At 40.4% G+C, this 10,473-nt stretch overlaps 2 pseudogenes across 2 annotated transcripts; both read right to left on the minus strand.

Annotated features, from left to right (window-relative positions):
• Nucleotides 1-4,473: 4,473 nt before the first annotated feature.
• On the minus strand, nucleotides 4,474-6,465 carry LOC308525514 (dnaJ homolog subfamily C member 7-like; annotated as a pseudogene). Its single transcript has one exon. The product of its transcript is annotated as a dnaJ homolog subfamily C member 7-like (transcript).
• Nucleotides 6,466-7,142: 677 nt separating this feature from the next.
• Nucleotides 7,143-7,465, minus strand: LOC308525515 (high mobility group protein HMG-I/HMG-Y-like; annotated as a pseudogene). Its single transcript has one exon. The product of its transcript is annotated as a high mobility group protein HMG-I/HMG-Y-like (transcript).
• Nucleotides 7,466-10,473: the final 3,008 nt, after the last annotated feature.

Consider the following 10,473-nt stretch of genomic DNA (forward strand, 5'->3'; position numbering starts at 1 on the left):
GGAAGAAGAGGGAAACCTCACCTTTACTATCTTGATCAGCAATCTATCCTTTGACCTGTAGGAAGACATTAATTCTAGCTTTCAAGGCTTTTAGCAATAGAAACAATCTTGAAAAGGTAGTCTAGCTAACACAAGATGTGTAGGAATGCCATAGAGAACTGTCCCTGCCCCACCCTGCCTCTACTTTTATTTTTGTATTATTCTTACTGCTAATGCTAATAATTCTTAAAATTGGCTTAGCAGAGATTATTATAATGAGCATATGATATGCACTATTTTGTGGTAATGGAAAGTTGGCTACCTCCTCTTAAGTGTTAGCCAATCTAGGGAAGTTTCTGCCACTAATTAGCTATAACAACTTATCTGGGCTCTGGTTTCTATTATTCTTTTTTCCACAGTTTCTATTAAGTGTCATTCCAAGACTAGTTGGTTATCTAAACCAGCAGTCACCAACCTTTTGGACCTCACGAACCAGTGGTCCGCGGACCACCGTTTGGCGACTGCTGGTTAAGTCTACTTTAAATTCTAAGATTTTATTATTCTACATGTAAGAGGAAAGACACCTCATAAATTAGTAAACGAAACCAAATACAAATCACTGTATTTGAAAGAACTTGTCCAGTTTTAATCTCAATAGTACATAGTTAAATTAATCAAGTCAAGTAATCTAGTATATAGCTATGTGCGGAAAGACCTCTATAAATAGATTTTAAAATGAAATTCAATTAGCCTTTTTCTATGTACATGTTAATTCCATAGACATATTCTAAAACAGAAACATAGCTGGGGTTTTGGAGACAGGTACATAAACATGTAAACATAGGCTAGGAAATTAGAAAGTTAAAAAATATATATGCAGTTTATTACTTTCCCATGGAGATCCAAAATGTTTTTATCAAGTTTTAAGATATTATACAAAGAACATGCTCTCATTGTTCTATTGTGGAAAGAGCAGTGTTAAAGACCAAACATTAGCAGATAACCAATCACAAGGCGGTAAGGCGTGTAAACCAATCCCAAGGATGTTGCTATGGCAGAATTCTTTGAAAGGACCAATCAGGAGCTTGCAAGGTTGTAGCTACCCCCTAGATTAAAAAGCTTGTGTTTCCTCTCTTCTTTTTCTTGGGTGAAAGAGGGATTCAGATTTGGAGAAAGACCAGAGGGACCATCATAGCATGAGGGTCCTTACGTGTGGGAGGTTTCCTGAGTTAGGAAAGAGAAAAGGGGAACTGAAACAATGTAAACATCAACCTTTGGCTAAGAACCTGCCCTCCCTGAGTTCAAGAAACTCACAGTTCTTTTGAGAAGGAAAAAAAAAAAAAAGGAAAGAAAGAAAGAGAAGAAAAGAAGAGAAAAACTGAATAACTGTATATCTAAATATTTCTAAATATAGAACATAAGAAGTTTTATGGGATATAGGGAGCAAAATGCATCAAAACAGATATAAATAGGTAATTTGTCTCAATCATATGCATGGCTCTTTTCCATATATATTATTAGAGTCTGTTGTGATTAATATAACAAATTTGTGTTAAGAAATGTATAGAAATATTTAGTCATGCATGTTCCTTGGCAACTAACTCTAAAAGCAGTGCTAAGAAGAGGTGATATGGAGGCTGTCAGTGACATTTACAAATTATTTAAAGTGGTTATTTTATATTAGAAAACATAGAAAGAACTATTATGCATCATCTTTAAAAATCAAGAAAACTGAATTTCAGGCCGAACGTAACTACTATGTAGCTGTAACAAGTCACTCTGCCACAGTGGGTCTGCCTGGACACGTCAGGGTTAATCAAGTGTGGCTGAGAACAAACACTCAAGAAAGAGTATTTTACAAACAGGAAAGCCTCTGAATTAGATTTAGGAATGATAATTCTATTGCATAAAGAGTTACCCCAATTCCAGCCATCTGAAATTCGGTTATTTGAATTTCAACACAAAGAGGAAAGCACCCACTACTACTGCAGGTGCTTTGCATTACTTCTGCGAATATTTTACTTTTAAAAATCCTCAAAAAAACCCAAGCTAGGTATAATAACGTGCAGTTTATCATCTTGCAGATAGCCCACAGCTTCTAAGTAACGGTGTCAGTGTTCAATCTAGGTCAGTGTTCAGTCCCCACACTCTCTTGCACGATGCTACATGCCTCATGCACCCAACTTTTTATTGTATAAAAATAAAGGGAAAACTTGCTATTCACCATGACCTGAAAAATCAAACATTATCATGAGCCTCTACTTCCCTCTACAAATTATCCCTTGGAAAACTAACAGTCCAGGCAGCATTTATATTATTGAACAATTGTATCTCTTTCACTAGAGAAAGCTTGAAAGTCAGGAAGCCAAATAGTTTGGCAGAGCTCACAAAACCACAAGAAAAGATTCGCCCTTTGGGGAACAGAGTTGTTTTTAACTTCCTTTGTTTCAAAATAAGAGCAACTACCACCCACATAGATCCCAGGCTCACAAGGGGGGAGGTGTACTGGGGATGTGAGAGGGGCTGAGCGGGTCTGGAAGGTGGGGTAATCAATGATTCAGGGGAACAATAAACTGGCCTGAACTGGCCCTAAGAAAACAGGAAACGGTTCTGTAGCTGCTCTCACTTGCACAGTCAGAATACATAGGCCATCCAACCCAGCACTAATTTCCCTTTTACTTATCTTTCTCCCTAGCTTCATCTTTTCTTACACAAATAAAGAGTGTTGGAAGAAAGGAGTAGAACGCATAGGGGGAAGGATTTGAAGTCATTTGAATCTTGATTAGTTTCCTCCTAAAGTGAGGAATTGGATTGTTTGTTCTTTCAGTTGTGATATGCTGAAACCACAGTTTTAAATTTTAAATTTAGAAATTTATTTTAGGTTGGGATTTATAAAACATTTCACATTTTTAGGGATAGGCAGAAATAGGCTATTTCTTCAAACATGGAACACACCAAGGACCTACTGGCATTTCTGACAAGTTAATAAAGCTAAGTAGACTAATGTTGTTATAAGAATTGTCTCTTCCTTGAATAAAACCATCAGCATCTCTGGAATGGGATGAGGTGATCAAGGGAGGCACCATGGACCTGGTGCTGACAAACCAACACTCGGCTTCCCCCAAGTGGGACACCCCCCTGGAGCGACACCCCACCAAATTGCAGCCAACGCTGCCAAGACCCCATGGCACAAAATGCGGCCCACAGCCCAGCCCAGCCCAGAAATAGTTGCTGTGGGCACTTGGTAATGACGTCACGTAGCAATGCCTGGCTTCCTCTCCCTAGCTGCTAGCCTCCTTGGAGTTTCTTCAGCCCAGAAACCCGGCTTGCTTTATAGCCAGGTGCAAACATTTTATAGTTTAACCAAATGTTTGTTAAGCATTTTCCTGTGACTCATCTCATTTGATCCTCACAGAAGTCCTGGAGTAGGTAGATAGGAGACTTGATAGAATCCTATTTTCTTTTCATTAGCAAGATGCAAATAGCGATATTAAAATATTTCTTCTAATTAATTTCCTTTCAATGTGCACAAATCCATGCACTGGGACACTAGTTAATTATAAAAGATTAATAGGTCAAAGAATAATAAGTTGTTATTCTTCATAAAAATTGTTTTGATAGCCCTGGCTGGGTGGCTCAGTTGGTTGGAGTATTTCATGGGCTTGATTACTGGCCAGGGCACATACCTGGGTTGCCTGTTCAATCCTGGTCAGGGTGAGTAGAGGAGGGAACCAATCAATGTTTCTCACATCAATGTTTCTCTCTTTCTCTCCCTTCCTCTCTCTCTCTCTAAAATTATATATATACGAATTTGTGCACAGGTGGGGTCCAGCCGGCCCACCCTGATGGGGGCCAATCAGGCCAGGCCAGTGGGGGGATGGGGTCGCAGGAGGTTGGCTGGCCCTGCCCCTGATGGGAGGGCTGACTGGGGGCTGAGCTGGCTCGGGGGAGGGGCTATGAGAGGTTGGTGGGGGGCAATCCAGGCCCTGATTGGGGTGGTTGGCGGCCGCAGTGTATGTCATAGTGACCAGTTATTCCAATTGGTCCAGTCATTCCATTGTACTGATCACCTGGCTTTTATATATATAGTTATGTCTTTGGGTGAGGATTTTTAAAAAATGTTTGAAAACTTACCAAACACACATTCACTTGCCCTGCCTCTCTGTCTCCCCATTCTGACGACAGGAGTTTCTCAAAATTGATCAGTTAGTATACTCATTCCTGTCCACCTTTGCTCCTCATTATTCACCTGCCTTTATTCCTTAACCTCCACTGAAGACAAGGAAGGAGAAGAATTCCAACTGCCTTTCTCTCCAGCTTTACTGTGAGCGCAGTCAGGGCAACTTATTACCTGCTGAATGGATGACCTGACATCTCCTTAAGCTGAAGTATCTGAAGCATTAGCAGCAGCTTTCCTCTGGAAATCTGAGGGCCCTGCCTCACCCTCCTTGCTGCTTTTTGGCTAAGATACCTGTTTTCAGGAGCTGAGGGTTTTCTCTGCTTATGGGGAAGGAATCAGGACAAAGCTAGCTCTTGCTGTAATTGTCAAGTTTGAATCTCACTCTTTCCTCTCCCTTCAGGGCTTTTCTTCTCTACACAGTTGTAAATAATTTATTTCTCCCAGGGAAAATACTTAAATTTAGGGAAAAGACTCAAATTTAACAGGCTCATCACTGATTGCATTTCAATCTTCCTTTTTTTTTTTTTTTTGTCAGCTCTGCTGTCAATCTCTCTTTTGAACAAATATATATTCTTCATTCAAAGGAAAGAAAATGCAATAGAAAAATGACCCAGAGACATGAATTAGCAGCTTAAGTGAAGTAAAAATATTTCAATTCTTACCAATTAACTCAAAATGCATATAAAAATGAGACTGTTTTGCCTACAAGATTGATGAAAATTAATGGTTGGAGCATATGCACTTTGGGTGAAAATGTAGGTAAGTAGGTACAAAATGGAAATAGCCCCTTTAAAGAGCAATTTGAACATATCAATAAAAATTTTTAAGTACATGTGCTTTAACTCTGAAACTGTATGGGTTATTGGTTCATTATAGCATTGCTTACCAGAGTGAAATGTTTAGTAATAAGGGCTAATTAAGTAAATTTAGGAAAATCCATACTGTAAGATATTTTTGGAAGTTTTTCAAAAATAGTAACATATAACTTTAAATACAGGCAGAGAAAAATGGCCATAATGCATAATATGAAAACAAGTTCCCTGGTAAAAAATTATCTGTAATTTCATGTTAATATATGCAAAGAAATAAATTATATGCGATAACTGGATATTTGGTGGGATTTTTTTTTTTTTTTGGTTTGGTTTTGTGTTTTTTTGCCAGAAAATAAAAATAAACATTTTATTCTCTTAATTTTGTTTCTTTTTAAATAAAAATAAACAATAAAACAAAAATTCACAAGCAGCCTTCTTGTCCAACCCTCCCTCCCCCCACCTCTCTCCTACCTGCAGTCTTGGGCACTTGCTCCCTTTCCTCACAGACACAGGCATCCAACTGAGAAAATGAACTGATCTTAGCACATGTAGACATGATGAAGGGAGGTGGTGAACTGTGTCCACAGTCAGGGTTAAACGGAGCAAGTCTGCATTTTCTTGGTTATGGATTGTTTTCTTTCATTAGCCAAATTGAAAAAAGAAATTCCTTGGACCAGATGCGTCAAAGCTGAAATCCTCAGGACCATTGAAGAATGTCTTGAAGATATTACCTGCACCAAAATCACCCATATTCATGCTCCCCTCATCCATGTCCTTTCCATTGCCATAGTGGATCTCTTTCCTGGGATCAGAGAGGATGGTAAAAGCATCTCCCACTTCCTTGAACTTTTCCTTCTAAACTTTGGCTCTGGCTCCACTGTGCCCATCTGGTTGGTGCATCAAGGCCCGTTTCCAATAAACTTTCTTGATCTCATCCTCAGCGGCATTCTTGTCCACTCCCAGAGCCTTGTAATAATCTTTCCTCTTATTCTTCTTCAGTTCCAGCTGTGCATCTTTTGAGTTGTGTTCTTCTGTTTTCTCCATCTGATACTTTTTTATGTTCCAGCACTGCTTCTTCCTACTGTTCTGTGTCTGTGTAACCCTGAGTTCTTCTCAAGTAGGCTTTTGAGTAGGTGTCATTGAGCTTCACTGCATTTGTGCAGTCTTCTATTGCATCATCCAGTTTCCTAGGCTTGGGAGTAACCCTACCCTGATGAGTTTAGCATTCATTTTTATATTATTGTTGGGATCTATCCCCAGGACTTCTATGGACAGTTCATATGCTAACTTGTAATTTCCTTCTTTAAAGGCTTTATTCCCATCTTCTTTCTTTTGTTTAAGTGCTTTGGCATTTCTGCAAGCAACACAGGCCTTCTCATGTCCAGCAGTCATCCTGAGAGCCTGCACAAAAAACTGAACCACCTTTTCAAGACAATCTTCCCAACGAAGGCAAAGGTCTGATACATGCAGAGCATCTGCATTGGTGGACTCCATTCATATGGGGAGGATCTCTCTGTTGCAAGTTTTTCTTGACTATTGTTACCACAACACTGGACAACCTCTATTTTTCTTAGGTAGGATCAAGTCATCCTTCCTCCATCATATGTACCCGAGTTTCCCTTTCCATTTTGCTAGAAATCAGAGGGATGAAAAGAACACAGGACCAGCTGCTGAGGTACTTGAAATAAGAGGAGCCGAGGCAAAGAGGTGGCAATGTAAGTTTAATGGAGAGAGGGAGGATAAACTTAGGGTTTCTCTCCAAGAGGCCATAGCCTCGAATGTGTGGTCTTTTTCCTGCTCTTCTGCAGAATCCCTGTTGTTGTTGTTTTAATTCTATCAAAGAGAATTCAAACCTGCTTCCTCATGGTGTCTGCTGCTGCCAGTGCAGTGGAGTGGGCATGTCAGAATGAGATGGGGCTCGAATCCCTTTAAGGCCATGGGAGCCCTCCCAGGATCCTTAATGAGCAGGCAGAGGGAAAAGTGGGAAAGGGACCCGCCCCCAAACCAGAAGCCCAGTTGGCAATGTCCCCTCCACTGAGGGAGCTGCAGCAGCTGGTTTGCTGTGTAGTGCATTGGTGCAGGCGGGCCTAGTGGGTGGTGTTGACTATGGGCCTTGGGAAGGCCAGGCATGGTAGGAGCGGAGCTGTCCAGTCCCAGAAGGAAACTGCTCCTCAGTGAGGAAGCAGGTGGCACCTCGTGGTCTGCTCCTCGCCTGAGGACTCCTGAGAGATGCCCTCTTCTTCCTCCTTCTCCAGTTTTTTTGGTCTGTCCCTTGGTTTCCTCCCTGGCATCGTGGTGGTTTTTCAGGTCTTGGCAGTGCCCTTGTTTTTGCTCCCTTTTGTTCTGCCCTGTTCCGCCCTGTCTCTTGGGTGTTGGCACTTCACTGGGCTCCTTCGAGGCTGCTTGCCAGGCTCGCCCCACCCTTGCTTCTCAGTGCTTCCTTTTCCTGCTTGGAAACCAAGGGCTGGCTGGACTTCTAGCTCGACTCGCTCATCTCCCCTTCTCTGTGGGGCAGGTGGAGGAGCGATGGCTGGGCTGTGGGAGCACAGCCAGGGGCTGCGGTGCGTGGTCTGGATGCTGGGAGCTAGGGGGCTGGGCTCTGAGGATCTGGCTTCACAGTCTCCGGTAGCAAATGTGGAGTCCTTCTTGGAGCCAAGCCAGCACCAGAAATAGTCTGGGCTCCAAGTCCCAGTTAGAGGGCTAATTGTCTTTTTTATTCTGGCTCAAGTGTGACTTATGTGAAAATTCTTTGGAAATCATAAAGTGCTTATAAAGAAATGTTGAAATTGTTGTCTCCATCTTTAGGCCAACTGTAATTCTTTGCACAACGTTCTAATCATCAAAACTAAAGCATTAATGGGAGATAAAAGGGGGAGCATCTCTAATACTTTCAACAATAAAGATACATTTTAAAAAAGATTTGAAGGAGGGAAAATTAACGAGAGATTGGAGCAGTGCACTCCCATGGCTGCTACAGAAGTTTAATTAAAGATGAATGTTTCAGCTTGGTTGAAGCATGAAATAGGTCGTGTTTTTTTTACCATCACAAAAAATATATCACAGGTAAAAGCTACCAAGAGTTCAGGTGAAGGAGACCAACATGCATAGATTCAAATCTTGGTGTTAGTACTCTTCAGTTGCATGACTTTGCACAATTTACTTCATCTCTCTGAGCTTCAGTCTTCTTCTACATAAAATAGGGAAAATGAACAGAAATTCCCCCATGGGGTTGTTGGGAGGATTAAATGAGATGCTCATGTAAAGCTCACTGTGAGCATGCAATGAATTTATCCTTAGTGCTCCTATTTCCAAAAGATAAAGTGTTAAACAACTCACTCACATTTTGGTTTCTTCTATATGTTTGCAGCTAAACCAGAGGTACACTTTTACTTATATTTTGATGGAGAGGTGTAGAGTAAGCCCTGGCCACAATTTCCAAGAAACATCCACTTCCTAGACCAGCTATCTGGAACGAACACATGGACTGCCAACCACCAGATTAAAAAGTCAGGCTGTCCACCTTCACCCCATCCTACCCGCTTCTCCCATCCCCATTCACACACACACTCACACACACACAGGCTCCCTTGTTTTAGAGATTTTGGTTGATTTCTACAACAAATGGTTTGGGCTACTTCCCCGTACCCCCCTCTTCCCATGCTCTAAATTCCTGCTCTTATGTTTTAAATTCACCAATAGTGACACGGGGAAACCCCAGCCTCCAACCTCAACCCCTAGGCCTTCCCACTTTCTTTCTCTCTCTACCTCTCTTTCTGTATGGCCCCCGGTGTGCTATGTAATCCAGTTCCTATAAGTAATAAATCTGTATTTTTCCAAAGTTTCCCAATTGTTATTGCTGAAGGGCACCTTGCAATCACAAGAACCACAAGAGCTGATCCAACCACAATATTGGTTATTGGTAGCTGAAACCAGCTCAAAATAAGAGGGTTTCACATTATCTTTATCATAGATTCCTTTTCCAGACATTTAAGGATGTAAGCAGTCTGTCTTTCAGTTCAGTTAGGCCTCCCTAGATGTGCAAAACTGGAGATAAAGTTGGGCTTACTTCAGATGAATCAGATGTACTTAATTCTTTACCCCAAAAAACCATTTAATTAATTTCTATTCATTATCACAAATTTATTACTCAAGTGTAGACAGTCTAGGTCAGTGATGGTGAACCTTTTGAGCTCGGCGTGTTAGCATTTTGAAAAACCCTAACTTAACTCTGGTGCCGTGTCACATATAGAAATTTTTTGATATCTGCAACCATAGTAAAACAAAGATTTATATTTTTGATATTTATTTTATATCTTTAAATGCCACTTAACAAAGAAAAATCAACCAAAAAAATGAGTTCGCGTGTCACCTCTGACATGCATGTCATAGGTTCGCCATCACTGGTCTAGGTCCTAGGATCTTTGGAAAATTATTTTGATGAGTAGATATATACTTTACTATAAAGCATTTTTGCAAGAAATTGTTTATTAACTGTTCAAAATCCTTGGATGGGTCAAATAATGTCATAGTAATATTATTTAAATTATATTTGGCTCTGCTAGCTCATTCATATAGTGAATCATTCAATAACTATCTTGCATGTTAATAAGAAAAGCCAGACACTCCCATAGCAATATTGAAAGATTAGGAGCAGCCCATTAACATTAGAATAAATATGATTGGTAACACTTGAAAAATGCTTACAGTTTGAATAAAAACATAAAAATTAAAATGAGACCTTGTTACATTTATCATATTGCCCCACATATGAAAGATCCATAGAATCCAATGTTGGCTGTAGATGTGGCACTGTCCAATAGAACTTCCTGTGATGGTGGACATGTTCTATATCTGTGTGTTCTACATGGTAGCCACTAACCACAAATGGTTACTGATCACTTAAAATATGACAGGTGTGACTGAGCATTAAAATTTTAATTCAGTTTAATTTAAAGTTAAGCAACTACATGTGACTAGTAGTTCACATGTTGGACAACATAGGTTTGAAAACACAGGCAGTCCATTAAACCTTTGCGGTAGAATAAATTCATATACTTTTTACTTTTTTGGTGAATGGTTTGGAAAAATAAAAATTTAAACAGCAAATACATTTGACTAAACAATGTTGAGAGTAATAAATATAAGTACTAGAATGCATACTTGAAAGTGTGCAAAATAGTCATATAATATTTATTGCATTAATTTTTAGGAGTTAAAATTAGACAGACATGAGCAGGGCAAGGATGATGGGCCAGGTACAGAAGGTCACCAGCTGGGAAGGCCCCAGGTGCCCAGCAATGGACAATCAATTATAAGGTGGGACCTTGCCTTCGGCATGACTTTTCCTCTCCTAGCATATCCTGTCATGAGGTTTGGACTCCCTGACATTTCCTGCCTAAGGACAATATGTAGGCCTCAGTTGTATTTCAGCTCCAGGCCCAGATAAGCCACAAAACCAGCCACTGCTGACATCAGGACCAGCTGCATGGAATAATGACCCCC

Source organism: Myotis nattereri (genome assembly GCF_964212035.1).
Source record: "Myotis nattereri genome assembly, chromosome: 9".
NCBI classification, from domain to species: domain Eukaryota; kingdom Metazoa; phylum Chordata; class Mammalia; order Chiroptera; family Vespertilionidae; genus Myotis; species Myotis nattereri.